This window comes from Gadus chalcogrammus, unplaced genomic scaffold (genome assembly GCF_026213295.1).
Source record: "Gadus chalcogrammus isolate NIFS_2021 unplaced genomic scaffold, NIFS_Gcha_1.0 GACHA102, whole genome shotgun sequence".
NCBI classification, from domain to species: Eukaryota; Metazoa; Chordata; class Actinopteri; order Gadiformes; family Gadidae; genus Gadus; species Gadus chalcogrammus.
The window spans coordinates 70,001-86,801 of record NW_026613537.1 but is presented as its reverse complement, the minus strand read 5'-3'; positions in this window follow the sequence as shown (position 1 = coordinate 86,801).

Here is a 16,801-nt window from a genome sequence, read left to right as displayed (position 1 = left end):
CATATCCTCCCTCCACACACTGATGAAGAGGTGATGGAGACTCCACTGTTGTGTGTGTGCTAATATCCTCCCTCCACAAACTGATGGGCAACCTGGATGGTGGTATATCCAGAGCTATATATATACTATACAGACTATATAGATGCACAGATATATAGTGTGTGTATATATGTGTCAAATAAATGATTGTGATGTAAGTGCTTGATTGTCTAATTTCATTTGATGCCTCAAATAGTGACTTAAATAGGCCTATCTCCTTTACAGTAAAAGAACAGGGGTGTTTCTAAGTTTCATAAACATCCGGGGCTTAGGCCAGAGGGAAAATGCAATTATTTTGCATGCACATTTTTTCATAATGCTTTCCCTAAATAAACAAAACACACAGTTTATCATAGCTTTAAACAGCTGCCTGACTGCTGTGCTGCTCATCCCCAACATCTTAAGTTCCATTCAAGTTATTTCAGAGTAAAATGAATACAAGTGAGACAGACCTTACACACGTACACACACGGATCTGACTGGGGATAGGAGAGGTTAATTCCCTTGAGGTGGTAAACAGGTTATATTTTTAAACTGTTCATTCTCTTGCCATATGGACTATCTAGGCTAGGCTACTTATAAATCTTTGTAATTTTTTTTATTTATTTCACCCAGAAATTATACTCAGGGCTAATTAAATAATATCCGGGGCTTTAGCCCCGAATAAAACAGCATAGTGACGCCAATGGGTTCTGGGTTCAGGGTCTGTGTTTAGGATGTCTGGGTTTAGGTTCTGGGTTCAGAGTCTTATCGACCAGGTAAACACCCGTCCTGCTGTCCTCTGAGCTCCAAGAACCGCACCAAGTTCCAGGTGGTTAATTACTTCAGACCTCAGATCTGGTGAACTGGGCTTTTATTTCATTCACTTCATACGTTTCCACCAATCCTGTTGCTGGAGGCAGAGTTATTTGCAGACAAACAACACCTGGGGCCTGTACTACGAAGCTCGATTAGAGGGTTAGCGAGGTATGTTGAGCGCAAAGCATGGGTTAGCTGGACCACGAAAGTCGATCTCTTTTAGCGTCGCTGTATCACCATGGTGACTTATGCTCGCAACCAAACTTGGTCGGGAGCAGGTTTTCAGCTTAGTCTACCCGGAGATCGGCTATTTAAATGGTCGCGCACAGCTTCCTAGCCCCTTCTCCGACAATGACGTCACCATTTGTGGGTGTTCCCGTGGACCTCGGCGCACTTATCGTACAGGCGTCTCTTCGGAGACAGAGGGTTTTTCGGGACAGAACCGATCCCTTGGCATTGTCTGACGATATTCTTTATGATAGATACAGACTCTCAGAGGTTATTCGTTATTTGATTGTCCTTGTTGGACCGTATGTAGGCAATGCTACACAAAGGAGCCGTGCATTTACTGTTGCGCAGTGTGTCTGTGTTTCAAGTTCAATGGTGGCCCCACGCGTTCAACGTACGTTAACCTTGGATAGTCAAGCGCCGTGTTGTCCATTATCCCTTACATAACTGCTATGTCAGTGACACAATTAGGCCTAGGCTTTTTTTATTCTACAAATTCATATTATAGCTGTGAGAATTGTTAAGAAAAATCCCCTCCATAGTCGCCCTGGAGTCACAGGCCGACAGTCTCCTGCAAGAATCAGGGAAACCTATTATAGGACATTCATCCCAAAAAGTAAACATTTAGATGAATACGTGATACTTAGTTTTGATAGTTATTTACCTCTGATTGGAGATGGATTGTCGGCGGCTCCTCCAAAATAATGTTTGTACCTTCAACTAAAAATGACACAATTAATTTACACTCAATCATTTCACATTTGATTAGCATGACAATTATTTATGTCCATTGCCAATACATGAATACATACTCATTACAAACGCCTTGGAAGTCGAGGCAGTGGGGTCAGAGGTCATCCCCCCTTCCACCATCATCGGCAGACCTTCGTTATTGGCGAGAGCCAGCTCCTCCGAAGTGGTGAAGGGTGGTGGAGCGGTCCCCCTCCCAGTCGTATTCATTTGGGTTTTCTTTTTATTTGCTACAGGTAATCAACATGTGACTAAAGGTTGGAGCCTATGGTCATTGCAAATCATAGGCTAGATTCACCTGAAATTATTCAAATGGATGCTTACAACTTCCCGCATTGAATAATATTTTAATATTTATTTTGACTCGGCCCCATGTTCGTAGGAGCGTGCTGGCAACACATCTATGGGGATAAAAGGCATGATGATGCATGATATCTTTCAGACAATATGCAGAATCTTTTCACTTTCGAATTAACACGGTCGGCTATTTTTTGCCAGCACGCCACCCTTGCCATATTATGGGCAACCGTGTTCCCCTTGGCTGTGATTTGAACTTTGAATTCCTCGTAGGAGTTCATAATAATACACTGCTCGCCTTGGGTGAAATACACCGCTCTCGATCGATTGATTTTGCATAAGAGAGAGTCAAATGACGCGAGAAACGCCCCTTTTGTGAACGCGCATTGAACCTAAAGCGGAAAACCTGGTTCAACTAATTGAATCTAAAGTGAGCGTCGTGGAACCATTTAACTCTGACTGCGAGTTGCGGCTGTCGAGCCAGGTTTCCCCAAGAAAGCCTGGGTATGTTCAGCGAGGTTCGTGGTATAACCCCAGGTCCCAGTCTAAACAATCAGGCTTGAACAGAGTGACACACAAACACACAGACACTTTAAAGGAGTTTTTCACCCGCTCCGTATCCTTGCTTGCCCCAACAAGATTGTGCGGCGTTCTTGTTGTTTTGTTTCCGGTGTAGCTAGATCCGGTATGGTGTTGTAGTTTTTCTAATGTGACTAGTTGTTGCTAGACAGCAGGTGAAACAACTACAACGTTTGGCAAGCCAAAAGAGCGTTAATCGCGCGTTAAAAAAATGAACGCAGTTAAAATTGGTTTGCGTTAATGCTGTTAATAACGTTAAACTGCCAGCTCTAATAATAACACACATATATAAACATGCGCGCATGCACAGACGCATATATAAACACACATACACAAACACATAGGCCTATACAGGAATACAAACACATATACACACACTCACACACACACACGTATATGAACACAAACAAACAAACGTATATATGAACACACACACACTCACGTACATATGAACACGCGCCACGTGCACACACACACACCTTATTATAAACACTCAAATATACACACAGACACATGTACACCCGCACACGCATCTATGAACACACACACACACACACACACACACACACACACACACACACACACACACACACACACACACACACACACACACACACGCAGATATGAACACACACACTTACTCAGATATGAACACACACACGCAGATGTGAACACACACACGCACGGACTACACACACAAGTATATGTAAACACACACACACTGTTTTGGTGATTTATATTCATGTAGCCTACTCAACTATAATCCAAATGCTACATTTTCTTGGGCTTCTTAAAGTTGATCTTGATTAACCATGAAAGGAAGAGACTTTTAAGATCTTCCATCAGGTTAACTTAGCAGATTTTGCAAAGACTATATTTCTAATGTCAAATGTATTTGAATTATTGATTGATGGTCAATTTTAACATTTTTAGAATAGAAATAGAATAGAATAGAAAGCCTTTTATTTTTATATTCTTTGGACTCCCTTTATAATGGTTTTTATCAGACTGGTTTATAAAGTGTTGTTCTTTGTCTCCATAAAGAGAGAAGTGCCTCCAAGTGACTGTGGTTTGGGTTTAACGCTTAACTTTTGCTTCGTGAACGAGACTTCCTGTTCTCCCCCACAAGCTAGCGCAGTGGTTCTGCTTTCCTAGATGATGATGATGCACACACACACACACACACACACACACACACACACACACACACACACACACACACACACACACACACACACACACACACACACACACACACAGAGACGGAGAGAGAGAGAGAGAGAGAGAGAGAGAGAGAGAGAGAGAGAGAGAGAGAGAGAGAGAGAGAGAGAGAGAGAGAGAGAGAGAGGGAGAGGGAGGGAGAGAGAGAGAGGGAGAGGGAGGGAGAGAGAGAGAGAGAGCGCAGACCTACCCAGAGACCATCTCTCCACTGCTGATGATCAACTCATTACTGGAGCCCCCCTCCCCCCTCCCCCCCCCCCTCCTCCCCTGCCAGAATTGCTGGGAGAGAGGAGAACGAGATCTCGCTGCAGAGGACAGCAAAATACTAAACCATGTACTTTTGTGTGTGTGTGGGTGTGTGTGTGTGGTTGTGTGTGTGTGTGTGTGCGTATGTGTGTGTGTGTGTGCGCTCGTGTTTAAAATGAAAGCCGACTCCACTGACATATAGAATAGAATAGAATAGAATAGAATAGAAGCCTTTTATTGTCATTGCACGAGTCAAGTACAACAACATTTTTAGTAAGCTTTCCCAATTGGTGCATTCGAGAAAATAAATAAATATATAAATAGAACAAGAACAACAGTATACCAAATAGAAATGTAAATAATGTAAAATAAATAATAAAGTAAATAAAGTAAAGTACAATACAGCAGTGGGAGGTTAGGGGGGGGTCAGTCAGTCGGGGGTCAGTGCATGTGTGTGTTCAGGGTGGATACAGCTTTAGGGAAGAAGCTGTCTCTGAACCGTGAAGACCTGGTTCTGATGGACCTATAGCGCCTGCCAGAGGGCATCAGGTCGAACAGGTGAAAGCCAGGGTGGGAGCTGTCCTTTGTGATTCTCTCCGCTCTGCTTAGGCAGCGGGAGATATATATGTCCTTCAGGGAGGGGAGGGGGCAGCCAGTGATCCTCTGTGCGGTGTTTATCACTCCCTGGAGTTTCTTCCGCTCTGCCTCAGTGCACTGTGAAAACCACACTGAGATACAGAACGTCAGAAGACTCTCGATGGTGGAGCGCTAGAAGGTCACCAGCAGCTTCTCTCCCACGTTGTTCCTCCTGAGCACCCTGAGGAAGTGAAGCCGCTGCTGAGCCTTCTTGATGACCGCCGCCGTGTTGGCAGTCCAGGAGAGGCCAGCAGAGATCATGGTGCCCAGGAAGCGGAAGGTGTGGACTCTCTCTACACAGTCACCGTTGATGTAGAGGGAAGCCGGGTCTGCTCTGCTTTTCCTGAAGTCCAGGATGATCTCCTTAGTTTTTGTGATGTTCAATGCCAGGTTGTTGTCTGAACACCACAATGTTAACTTCAGGATCTCATCCCTGTAGGCAGACTCGTCTCCCTCTGAGATCAGTCCCACCACCGTTGTGTCGTCCGCGAACTTCACTATGGTGTTGCTGGGGTGGGTGGGACTGCAGTCGAAGGTGTACAGAGAGTAGAGGAGTGGGCTCAGCACACACCCCTGTGGAGGGCCTGTGCTGAGGGTGCGGGTGGAGGAATCCAGGAACAGGTGAGCGGGTCGAGACCCAGGGCTGACAGTTTGCAGATCAGGATAACCGGGATGATGGTGTTGAAGGCTGAGCTGTAGTCAATGAAGAGCATCCTGACGTAGCTCTCCCGGTGTTCCAGGTGACTCAGCGCAGCATGAAGGGCTATGGCAATGGCGTCCTCGGTGGATCTGTTCGCTCTGTAAGCGAACTGGTGAGGATCTAAGGTGGGGGGGAGGTAGGCTTTTATGTGGTGTAGGACCAGCCGCTCGAAGCACTTCATAATGATGGGTGTGAGTGCTACTGGGCGGTAGTCATTCAGAGTGTCCGGTGCTGATTTCTTGGGTACGGGGATGATGGTGGAGGACTTCAGACAGGCTGGGATGATGGCCTGTGTCAGGGAGAGGTTGAAAATTGTTGTGAAGACCTGTGAGAGCTGGTCAGCAGAGGCCTTGAGTACCTTCCCAGGAAGTCCGTCTGGTCCGGCAGCTTTCCTGGGGTTGACTCCACTAAGCACACGTCTCACATCCTGCACCTGTACAGTCAGTGAGTGGGTGCTGTGAGCTGGTGGGGGCTGGGGTGGTGATGAAGCTGAGGTCTGAGATGTCCTTGATGTCTCGAAGCGGGCAACGAAGCTGTTCAGCTCTTCTGCCAGCGAGATACTTGAGTTCACAGTTGTGGTGTTGCGTCCCCTGTAGTTTGTTAACTGTTGAATGCCTTGCCACACCTGCCGTGGGTTGTTTTCAGAGAGGTGATCCTCTATTTTCCTCCTGTAGTCCGCCTTTGCCTTCTTAATTCCCCTCCTCAGGTCGGCTCTAGCAGCGCTGTACTGCTCTCTGTCTCCAGACCTGAAGGCGGCGTTGCGGACCTTGAGGAGCGTCCGGACCTGGCTGGTCATCCAGGGCTTCTGGTTGGGGAACACACAAATGCGTTTGTCCACTGTGACGTTTCCCACACAGTACTTGATGTAGGAAAGTACAGATTCTGTGTGGACAGCCAGGTCTTGTAGTTGGGAAAGTGCATCCTGAGGCCACGTGGTGATGGTTTTGGTCTGTGGTGGTGCACTTCTCCTGAGAGGGGTGTATGCAGGGGTAAGGAGCAGAGAGAGGTGGTCTGACTGGCCTAAGTGAGGTAGTGGTATGGCTCTGTAAGCATGTTTAATGTTAGTGTAAACATGGTCCAATGTGTTTTTCCCTCTGGTCGGACACTTCACGTGCTGATAAAACTTCGGCAGGACAGACTTTAAGTTTGCCTGATTAAAATCACCGGCTATGATGTGAACACCGTCGGGGTGAGCACGCTGTTGAGTGTTTATGGCTTTTAGCAGTAGAGAGAGAGCTATGCCAACGTTGGCACGGGAGGAATGTAAACAGCCGTGATTAGCACTACTGTTAACTCTCTGGGCAGAGAAAATGGGCGACATTTAACTGTAATGTACTCTAAGTCCGGGAGCAGTGTGTGTCTATAGATGTTGTGTTTATAGACCAGCTGTTGTGTATAAAGATGCACAAACCACCTCCTCTGCTCTTACCGGAGTCTTTGTTGCGATCCCAGCGGTGGACGGTGCGCCCCCCCAGCTGTACGGCTGCGTCCGGGATCGACGGGTGAAGCCATGTCTCAGATATTACAGACACGCAACAGTCTCGTACATAGCGGTTACCGTTGGCGAGTAGTTCCAGCTCGTCCATTTTGTGGGTCAGAGATCTTGCGTTGGAGAGGAACATACTCGGTAGAGGAGGCTTATGTGGGTCTTTCCTCAGTCTTGCCAGGAGGCCGGAGCGACGTCCCCGCTTCTGCTTCCTCTCCCTTCTCCGTCGGCGCCGCCTGCCGCAGCTGATTACGATCCACGGAGAGCCTGGTGGTCTCGCTATCTCGTCCGGGATGTTGTTGTGGCAGTGAAAGTCGGCTGTGACCGGTGATTTTCTGTGGAAACCAACGTCCAGTAAAGCCTGTCTACTGTAGCAATTGTTTCCTTGCGTAGTAGACACAAACAAAAACGTAAATAAAAGCGTAAAAAACAAATAAAGCACCGAAAGGGAAGAGCCGTTGCGACCGTGCGCGCCTCCTCCTCTTCCGCCGCTGCGACCGTGCGCGCCGCCATGGCATATGCAAAGGTCAAAGGTCTGAGCGTGTGAACGTATGGAGGGGGGGGGTTGTGGAGGGGGGGGTCGTTGGAAGGGGGAGGTCGCTGGATGGGGGGGGTCGTTGGAGGGAGGGGGGGTCGTTGGAGGGGGGGGGTTGCAGGCAACCTGTTCATTGGGTGAAAGCAGAGTTGTATGCCGGCTCACCTTTAGATGTTGTGTGCGTCAGCGTGTAGTGGTCCTGAGCGTACGAGAGACACTCACACACACACACACACACACACACACACACACACACACACACACACACACACACAGTGTTGCTGGTGAGTAGTGCCAGCACTGCGGTGTACTTCCATTGAACCGTCCAATCAAAGCGCTCCCACCGCCGCCGCCATTAAGCCATATATATATATATATATATATATATGGAATCCCTAATCACCTTGAACAATTACAAAAGCAGGATCAAGGACTATTTAACCACAAACTGAACACTGACTTACTGCCAATTAGATTGATGCTTTGTGACTTTTTATTGTGTTTTGTGTCTTGTTTTTAGTGTGAAATGTTGTGTTTTTGTTGTTTTTAATGTGAAACTTTAAATGTTTGCATGCTGCCTTCTTGGCCAGGACTCTCTTGAAAAAGAGATTTTGAATCTCAATGAGAATATTCCTGGAAAAATAAAGGTTAATAAAAAATAAAAAATATATATATATATATATACATATACATATACATATATATATATATATATATATATATATATATATATATATATATATCTGATATGTATATATATATATTTAAGCAATAGATCACGCCAGGCTGTGGTATGTGCTCATTATGCCACTGTTAAGGGGCGTTGTCCGGCCCCGACGCGCAGCGGAGGGCCGGCGACCCCCTTCACAGTGGTATAATGAGCACATACCACTGACTGAAGTGATCTATTGCTTTTATACAACGGTTACTGTTATTGCGAAACGAAAGTCATAGACACACTACATTTAAAAAGAAACCAAGAAAGTCAAAGTAGCCGTTTTATTAAAGAATACAAAAAAGTAGTCCCTCCTACTTGCCTTCCAAATGCACGACGGTCGGTATGCAACACACTTTAGCGTCCCTCCGAGAGAAGGCTCCGATAGAGCGGTTCGCCGGCAATTTATCCTATGGAGCAGTTCACTCGCCGTGTGCCTAAGCTTTCGTTAGTCTCTCCATCGCCTTGCTCACTCCCGGAGTAACAACATTTACACCCTCTCCATCATCCAACATATGTTTTACTTTGTAACTGTTTCTACTTCCAGGCGCGGAGTGATATGCAAACTTTCACAAAATGATCGGGCGTCATAGCAGTTATGTATACGCTCATTATACAACAGTTGGGAACCAATCAGATCGCTGGATTTAGGTCCCCCGTTGTATAAATGTATATATATATATGCATATCATATGGTCCCCGTGGTCTGGGGGGGGGGGACCAACCAAGGATCTGTTAGGGGCTGATCGTGGTCCCACGTCGACGCAGCCCAAGAGGGTCTACGGACCCCTCACGTCCTCGCGGACCCTCCTTGCGTCCACAGCAAGGGCCTGACGCGCGCCTCCCCGATACGTTAACCCTCCGTCGAGGCGACGCAGCAGCGAGGGCTGTGATTGGTCCGCTCACTAAAAGCCGCCGCAGAACCGAAGCAGGTTCACGACTGCCTGGAAGCGTCTGCGGGGTCTTCGCTGCGTTGCGTCGATGTGGAACCATAATCAGCCCTTTAGCCGGTGGCTAATAAGCAATAGCATTGACCCCTCTCATGTAGGGGGCGGACGCAGAGACACTCAAAGCCCCGTACCCTGCAGGGCGAAGCACTCCTGGACGGAGAGGGGCGCCCCCAGGAGGGGGGGGGGGGGGGGGGGGTCGGCCAGGACCTCCTCCCCTCCGGTCTCCTCCTCCATCATGTGACCACAGCCACAGCCCGACGAATTACAGTTTGCAATTCGTAAACACAGAGAAAGAGAGAGATTTGATTTAGATTTTTCAAAAACACATTTTTTTTACAATCAACCGAGAGTACAATACATCAGGAAATGTGCTATTTGTTCAGTCTTTAAAAAATGTTGGTTTATCCAACAAAATCCTGTGCAAAGTGCAACTCATCATTTTCAACAAAGCAAATAATATTATTGTAACACCGGCGCTGTTTAAAAGCATCTACATCCCCAAACGCCTTATAAAACGTATACTCCAGCCAGACTCTGGCTCTGAGATGAGATGAACAACGGTCTTGGGGAACAAACAGCCGTTACCGTTATCAAAGACATCCGACGACTCGTTGGAACAGCCAGAGCTAAAGTCCCTCAGGCCCGTTTCGTCATTCCTCTCCTCTCTGTTTCAGTCGAGCTATCCGTTCACCAGCTCCACTGCACTGAGGCCTTCAGCAGCTTTGTGAGAGACAGCATAGAGGAGGTGGACCCCCGATGCGGTCACCTTAAGCAACGGTCTCTCCTTCAATTCCAGACGACCCAGGACAGCGTCCATTGGGCTCCGGGGACGGGGGTTAAGGCTTATTCATTGGAGGCTTCTTTTATGTTAAAGGATGGTATGGATGTGTGAATGGTTTTACTATGTCTTATTTATCTTTATTTATATTCCTATTTATTAATTAATTTCAACTATTTTGCACTTATCTGCCAGCACTTATCTTTACCCTGTGTGTTTTTAATACTTCTTGCATGATTTTACCATGTTTTATGCTTTTACCATGTTTTTTATATATATATATATGTATATGTGTGTGTGCAATTTTGGGGTTCCTTTATTTTTCACCCATGACTTCTACTGAGATTGCAGTGTGCTCCTTTTTATTCCTATATTTTGTATAAATGTGCATGATTCACTATTAATGAGAGGATGTGTATGGATGGGTCTGGATGCGTGTGTGTGTGTGTGTGTGTGTGTGTGTGTGTGTGTGTGTGTGTGTGTGTGTGTGTGTGTGTGTGTGTGTGTGTGTGTGTGTGTGTGTGTGTGTGTGTGTGTGTGTGTGTGTGTGTGTGTGTGTGTGTGTGTGTGTGTGTGTGTGTGTGTGTGTGTGTGTCTCTCTTGTTTTGCCCTCTACCCCCAGCACCTTGCCAGGGTTGACAGATGGTATAAACTCCTCTCCATCAAACCACGCAGACGAGAAGTTGCAGTTCACTCTTTATGGTGAGGTGAAGTAGGGTAAAACTGAGGAATGGAAGTACAGCATTTCAGTATGAGAATGACAGAATGCTGTAAAATTAGCTTAGCTACTAAGTTAGCTTGCTAACGTAAGAATATCCATCCATCTAATTTGTTTACAAAGTTTCCTTAATCTTATTATACATCAAACCCCCTTAACATATCAATACAGATAACGTACCAACGATGCTTACAAAGGCCAACTTGAAACCAGAGGAGACGCAATTATGAAGACGAGTGTGAGTACCATGCTTTCCGATCAAGTGAATGTAGTGTAATGGAGTGCAAGGAATGCATATCAGAACGTGTTCCAGAAAAATACCAAAGTTCGCCAGTAGATGGCATCACAGGACCATCAATAGACTGAATTACACTGAAGACTGAATTACACAGGAGAAAACATACATGTAACAGAACACATGTGTTTATATATATATATATATATATATATATATATATATATATATATATATATATATATATATATATATATATACTCCTATGCGTGTGTGTGCGGGCGGGGTCCTCAGATCCCCCCTTTTATTTACTCTGATGTACTTTTCATCCTTTCCAATAGAAGTGTGTTTCTATGGGCCCGTTGGCTGTGTCACCGTCAGCAGTTACCAGGGACCGTCCTGCCGTCGCCTCTACCAACCACGGGACCACCACCCTCTCCGGCTACCCACCACGGGACCACCACTGTCACCGTCAGCTGGAGGCCTACCTACACCAATCGCACCAACACCACACAGCCACACTACCACGCACACAACAGACGCACGCTACCTCCCACACCTACATCCCGTTATAGACCCCCCCAGCCTTCAGTATAGACCCCCACACACCCACCATCACCACAATAGACCCACACACACATATCAAACCACAGAACACACCAGACCCACACCAACACACCCACACACACAACCAGTCAGACCACAAAGACCACCTCCACCATCCACCCGTTCACTCCTCCCACCACCACCAACACACACCTGGTACATTGCACCAGATGGCCCCACCCGTGGAAAAGACAAAGTATATTTTAAAATACTCCAGGCCCTGCACCACAGGGACACAGCGGACAGAGCGGTGTCCTCCCGGGAACTCCCCAGGGGGATGTTACGACAGGTCCACAAATGATCACACTTCATCAAACCCATCACCCACAGACACCACATCACAAAGAAATCATGACAACACCAACACCTGGATGCACAATGACATGTAGATCCTAAAAGAACACTACACACACACAATAGACCAACTCACACAAAACGAAACCCAGCCCACCAACACACTCTCACTTAAGACCGCTACCGAACCGGTAAGGCACACAAGAGATTGGTGCCACAGACTATTACCCACCACCTTACATCAACTAGAACACACACTACTCCAATACACCGTCCGCCCCCTCACTCACCACTCATTACCAACCCACACCCCCTCAACCTACTCCCCCCCCTCCCCATACCGACCAGTCAGATGATCGCGTCGTCCGTTGCCGGGCAGGTTTCAAAAAACATTCGCGCTCATGTTGCCAAAGACGAAATAACATAGTACAGTTAACGGATCGCTAGATAACACTTGTTTTTACTTTATATTTGTACTGTATTTCATTTTTTAATCAAATTTAGCTAGTAAACTGAGTGTTTAAAGCGGGTTTCAAAAAACATTTGCGCTCATGTTGCCAAAGACGAAATAACATAATACAGAAAACGGATCGCTAGATAACACTTGTTTTTACTTTATATTTGTATTGTATTTCATTGTTTAATCAATTTAGCAAGTAAACTGAGTGTTTAAAGCAGGTCAAGGACGAAATAGCACAATACAGATAACGGATCGCTAGATAGAAGGTTCGCGAATGTTCGTGAACCTTTCACGTCATTCGAAAGGTTCTAATCATCTGATCATCTGTTGCCGGGCAGGTTTGGAATGGATTACGTATTGATGACGCGCCCGGTACAAATTTGTCAGCCGGTACAGATTTAGTGTGACAGTGCCATGCTAATGATGATATAACTTAATGCTGTCAGATTGTCCGTTATGATGGGGCATAATCTGCGCACGCGCGACACCGCATTATTCTTTTTTCATTTTTTTTTTTTTTTTTTTCTGGTAGGGGAAACACTGTCCCCATACCACCCCACCTCGAGCCTGGACCTTCCCCTCACCGACACCTCCACAGCCCACACTCAGCCACACAGATCCCCCCCCTCCCCCCTCCCTCTGCCTCCCCAACCAGCACCCACACACACCCTAGATCACTCTATTTAGGCCCACGTCAGTCAGAAATCCTCTCACCAGATGAACCTCCGTCTCAGAGGACCGAGCAACAACCAACACACCACCATACACCACCCTCTCTCCAGAGTTCCCCCTCACTCCATCCAGACACTTGCATCCAACCACTCCCACTCCCAACCTACGCCACTCAACAGCTACATAGTCACTGATCTCAGTCCCCTACTAGAAACTCCCCACGACACCTTCACCACTCAGCCTGACAACATACACTGGACACCAAACACAGCACAACACATCCTGGGACTGTAAGCTCCCCGGGGTCCAGGGCCCCGGGCCCTGACTACATCATGCAATCCCAATCTGAAGCCCCCTCTAATAACACCAAGTCTCCTCCGCTGTCCGTCCAGTCCATGAGCACACCCTTCACAGCGCACTGTGCAGCTTAGACTCCACCACGTCCTTAATTCGGCATCGTTAAGTCCCCTCACCATCACTCCCGAGCGCCGACGGCCGAGTGGAACCACCGACCCGAAGCCTCGACCGAACAAGACGATGTTCAAAAGGACCAGACACGATCCTACGGGGCATAAAGTTAGGGATTGGACTATTTGATCCATCCAGCCCGTAGTGATCATCGGTGACTCAACCCTGAGTCGGTCTCCTTCCCCACACTCACACAGACGTCCACATGGAGAGGTATCCCGGTGCCATATAGCAACACGTCACACAGGTCTGAGATAAACATCCAAGATCCACACCAAGATTCTGGTGCTCTCTCTGGCCTCAACCACAGGGACAGCCTGTTGGAGCCGGCCGCCAGGGGCCCCCACAACAACCTCACCGGCCCCCGCGGGGCCCCTGCTCCCTCTGGGTTCCCCTGGGCCCTCACCGGCCCTGGAGGTGAGGGCCCCACTCTCTCAGGCTCTCTCTCTCTCTCTCTCTCTCTCTCTCTCTCTCTCTCTCCTCTCTGTCTCTGTCTCTGTCATCTGTCTAGTCTCGTCTCTCTATCTCTCTCTCCCCCCCCTCTCTCTCTCTCATCTCTCTCTCTCTCCTCTCTCTCTCTCTCTCTGTCTCTGTCTCTGTCTCTCTCTCTCTCAAGCTCATCATCTTCTCGTCTCTCTCTCTCTCTCTCTATCTCTCTCTCTCTCTGGCTCTCTCTCCCCATCTCTCTCTCTCTCTCTCCCCCTCTCTCTCTCTCATCTCTCTCTCTCCGGTTCTCTCTCTCTCTCTCTCTCTCTCTCTCGATGTGTGTCTCTCTCTCTCTCTCTCTCCCCTCTCTCTCTCTCTCTCTCTCTCTCTCTCTCTCTCGTCTCTCTCTCTCTTCTCTGTCTCTGTCTCTCTCTCTCTCTCTCTCATCTCTCTCTCTCTCTCCCCCTCTCTCTCTGTCTCTGTCTCCCCCTCTCTCTCTGTCTCCCCCTCTCTCTCTCTCTCATCTCCCCCTCTCTCTCCCCCTCTCTCTCTCTCTCTCTCTCTCTCTCTCTCTCTCTCTCTCTCTCTCTCTCTCTCTCTCTCTCGCTCCCCCCGCTGAGAAGAGGGAGACCCCCCCACCCAACGAGGCTACACACACATACACACACACACACACACAAACATCGAACACACACGCACAAACACACACACACACACACACACGTACTTACATAAACAGACACACACACAATAACACGCACGTACACACACACACACACACAGTCTTAGCGGGTCAAGATGTAACCCCCGTCATGGCCCCCCCAGCGTCTAACTAGCGCTGTTTGACTCAACATGGCCGCTCTGTACGGCTGCAGACTCAAACGCTTCACTCTGTTTCTACTGGTTTAAGCCTGCGCCCCTGGAAGACGGTTAATTATTGAACACGTTAGCATCGTTCATTTTTGTTATTTAACACCCACACAAACTGCAATTCAGTCACTGTGGTGAAAGGATGAATTAGGTTGTACAAACCTACCTTGAAGGAACCTTCATTATGTGTCCATTCAGTGGGGTTGGGTTGTGTGTTGGTCTCTTTCTCTTTTCGCCTGGTTGTTGTGGTGTGTTGGCAGCCAAAGGCTCTTCAACCATTCAACACCTCCGCCACACACACACACACCACACACCACACACCACACACCACACACACACACACACACACACACACACACACACCACACACACACACACACACACACACACACACACGACACACACACACACACACACACACCACACACCAACACCAACACACACACAACACACACACCACACACAACACAACACACACCTGTGTCTCCTTCACCCTAATCCTGTTGGCCAGAAGGTGAACTGCACCGAGATGGATTCACCGCCTCTTGGTTAAAGGTTGTATTAGCGATTCTGGTTGCCCTGACTTCCGTTGCGAGATTCCAAAAAAACAGAGCCAGCTAGCCCCTCCCTCCTATGTTTTGAAAATGATCATGGACGTGCATTTTCATGAACGTGCATGAAAATGCAAGAGGAATTTGTAGCTACCACTTCGCGTGCACAAGCGCGAAACACCACAACACCCACCCCTTGTCTGTGACTGGTTGGAACACTGTATATTTTGATTTTGAGGTGTTGGTAGTACCATTTGTTTCTGTGTGCGATCTCGTAGCCTAGGCTGCCTAGAGAGACGCGTTTTTTTGACAGCCTGCTTATGGGAAGGGCAGCTAGCGGATCGTGAGGAAGAAGCAGATTAATGTGATACTTTATGTTTCAATCAGAATCGCTGATACAACCTTTAATATGAATACAATTAGGGCTATCAAATTAACGCGTTAATTTCGATTAATTAATCACAGAAAAAAAAAAAAAAAAACATTAATCGCACTTCTATAGTGCCCTTTGACCCGGTGCGTCATTTGCGTTGAAACAAAATGGAGGCAGACGAGAAGACAGCTGCTCGGCCCCTGCACGGAAAGTTCAAGTTTAAACTCCCGGACGGAACTGTAGACAGCAACACCGTTATCTGCAATCTCTGTAGTAAGGAATTTTCCTATCACCGGAGTTCATCAACCCTTAAATATCAACTCAACGCAAAACGTTTGGTAGCAAGCTCGCAGGTACGAGCTGCCACAGCCCCTGAAGCTGGCGCTAGCAGCCAGCCTCGTCAAGACACACTCGACTGAGATGCATTGAATCTTGAGTGAGATGGAAATGCTATTAATTTGATCTTAATATGTTAATGAAAGACATGTTTTAAATAAAAGAGACATTATCTTTAAAGTCTATTATGTGAATTATTCATTGAATCACGAGGGAGACCGGGGGAGGGAGGGAGACGGGGGAGGAGGGGGAGACGGGGAGAGAGAGACAGAGAGAGACGGGGAGAGAGAAAGAGAGACAGAGAGAGATTGTCCGGCCGTCTGTCTGTGCATATAATACAACGTGGGCCTAAATGGAGTGAGTAATACAATAACATTTAATGTTTTATTTATAATTTCTGATTAATATATTATTATTCTTAAGGCACTTATGGAAGCATTATTCGCTAATAAAACAAAAATCATCGGCTGAACACACGAGAACATTCAGTTGGATCCACTGAGTTGTTTATTACAATTATGCTTCATTAACAAATAAGACAGAAAAATAGTCCCTTACATGTGCACAATAAACACGGGACTAAAACAATAGAAGCAGCAGACTTTACAAATCATCAACAGGTGAGCACGTATCTTTAATAACTGAACATGTTCTGCGGCCGCTTGCTTCCCAACAAAACACAAAAAATCAAGATTCAGTTTAAAGTCATTTACAACATGCAACATTATCCCAAAGAGACACTGAGGCACCCCCCCCCCCCCCCAAAACAAAACCCAGGGAGGAGGTCCGGGAATAATATCGGAAAAACATTTGTTGTTCTATTAATAATTTCTG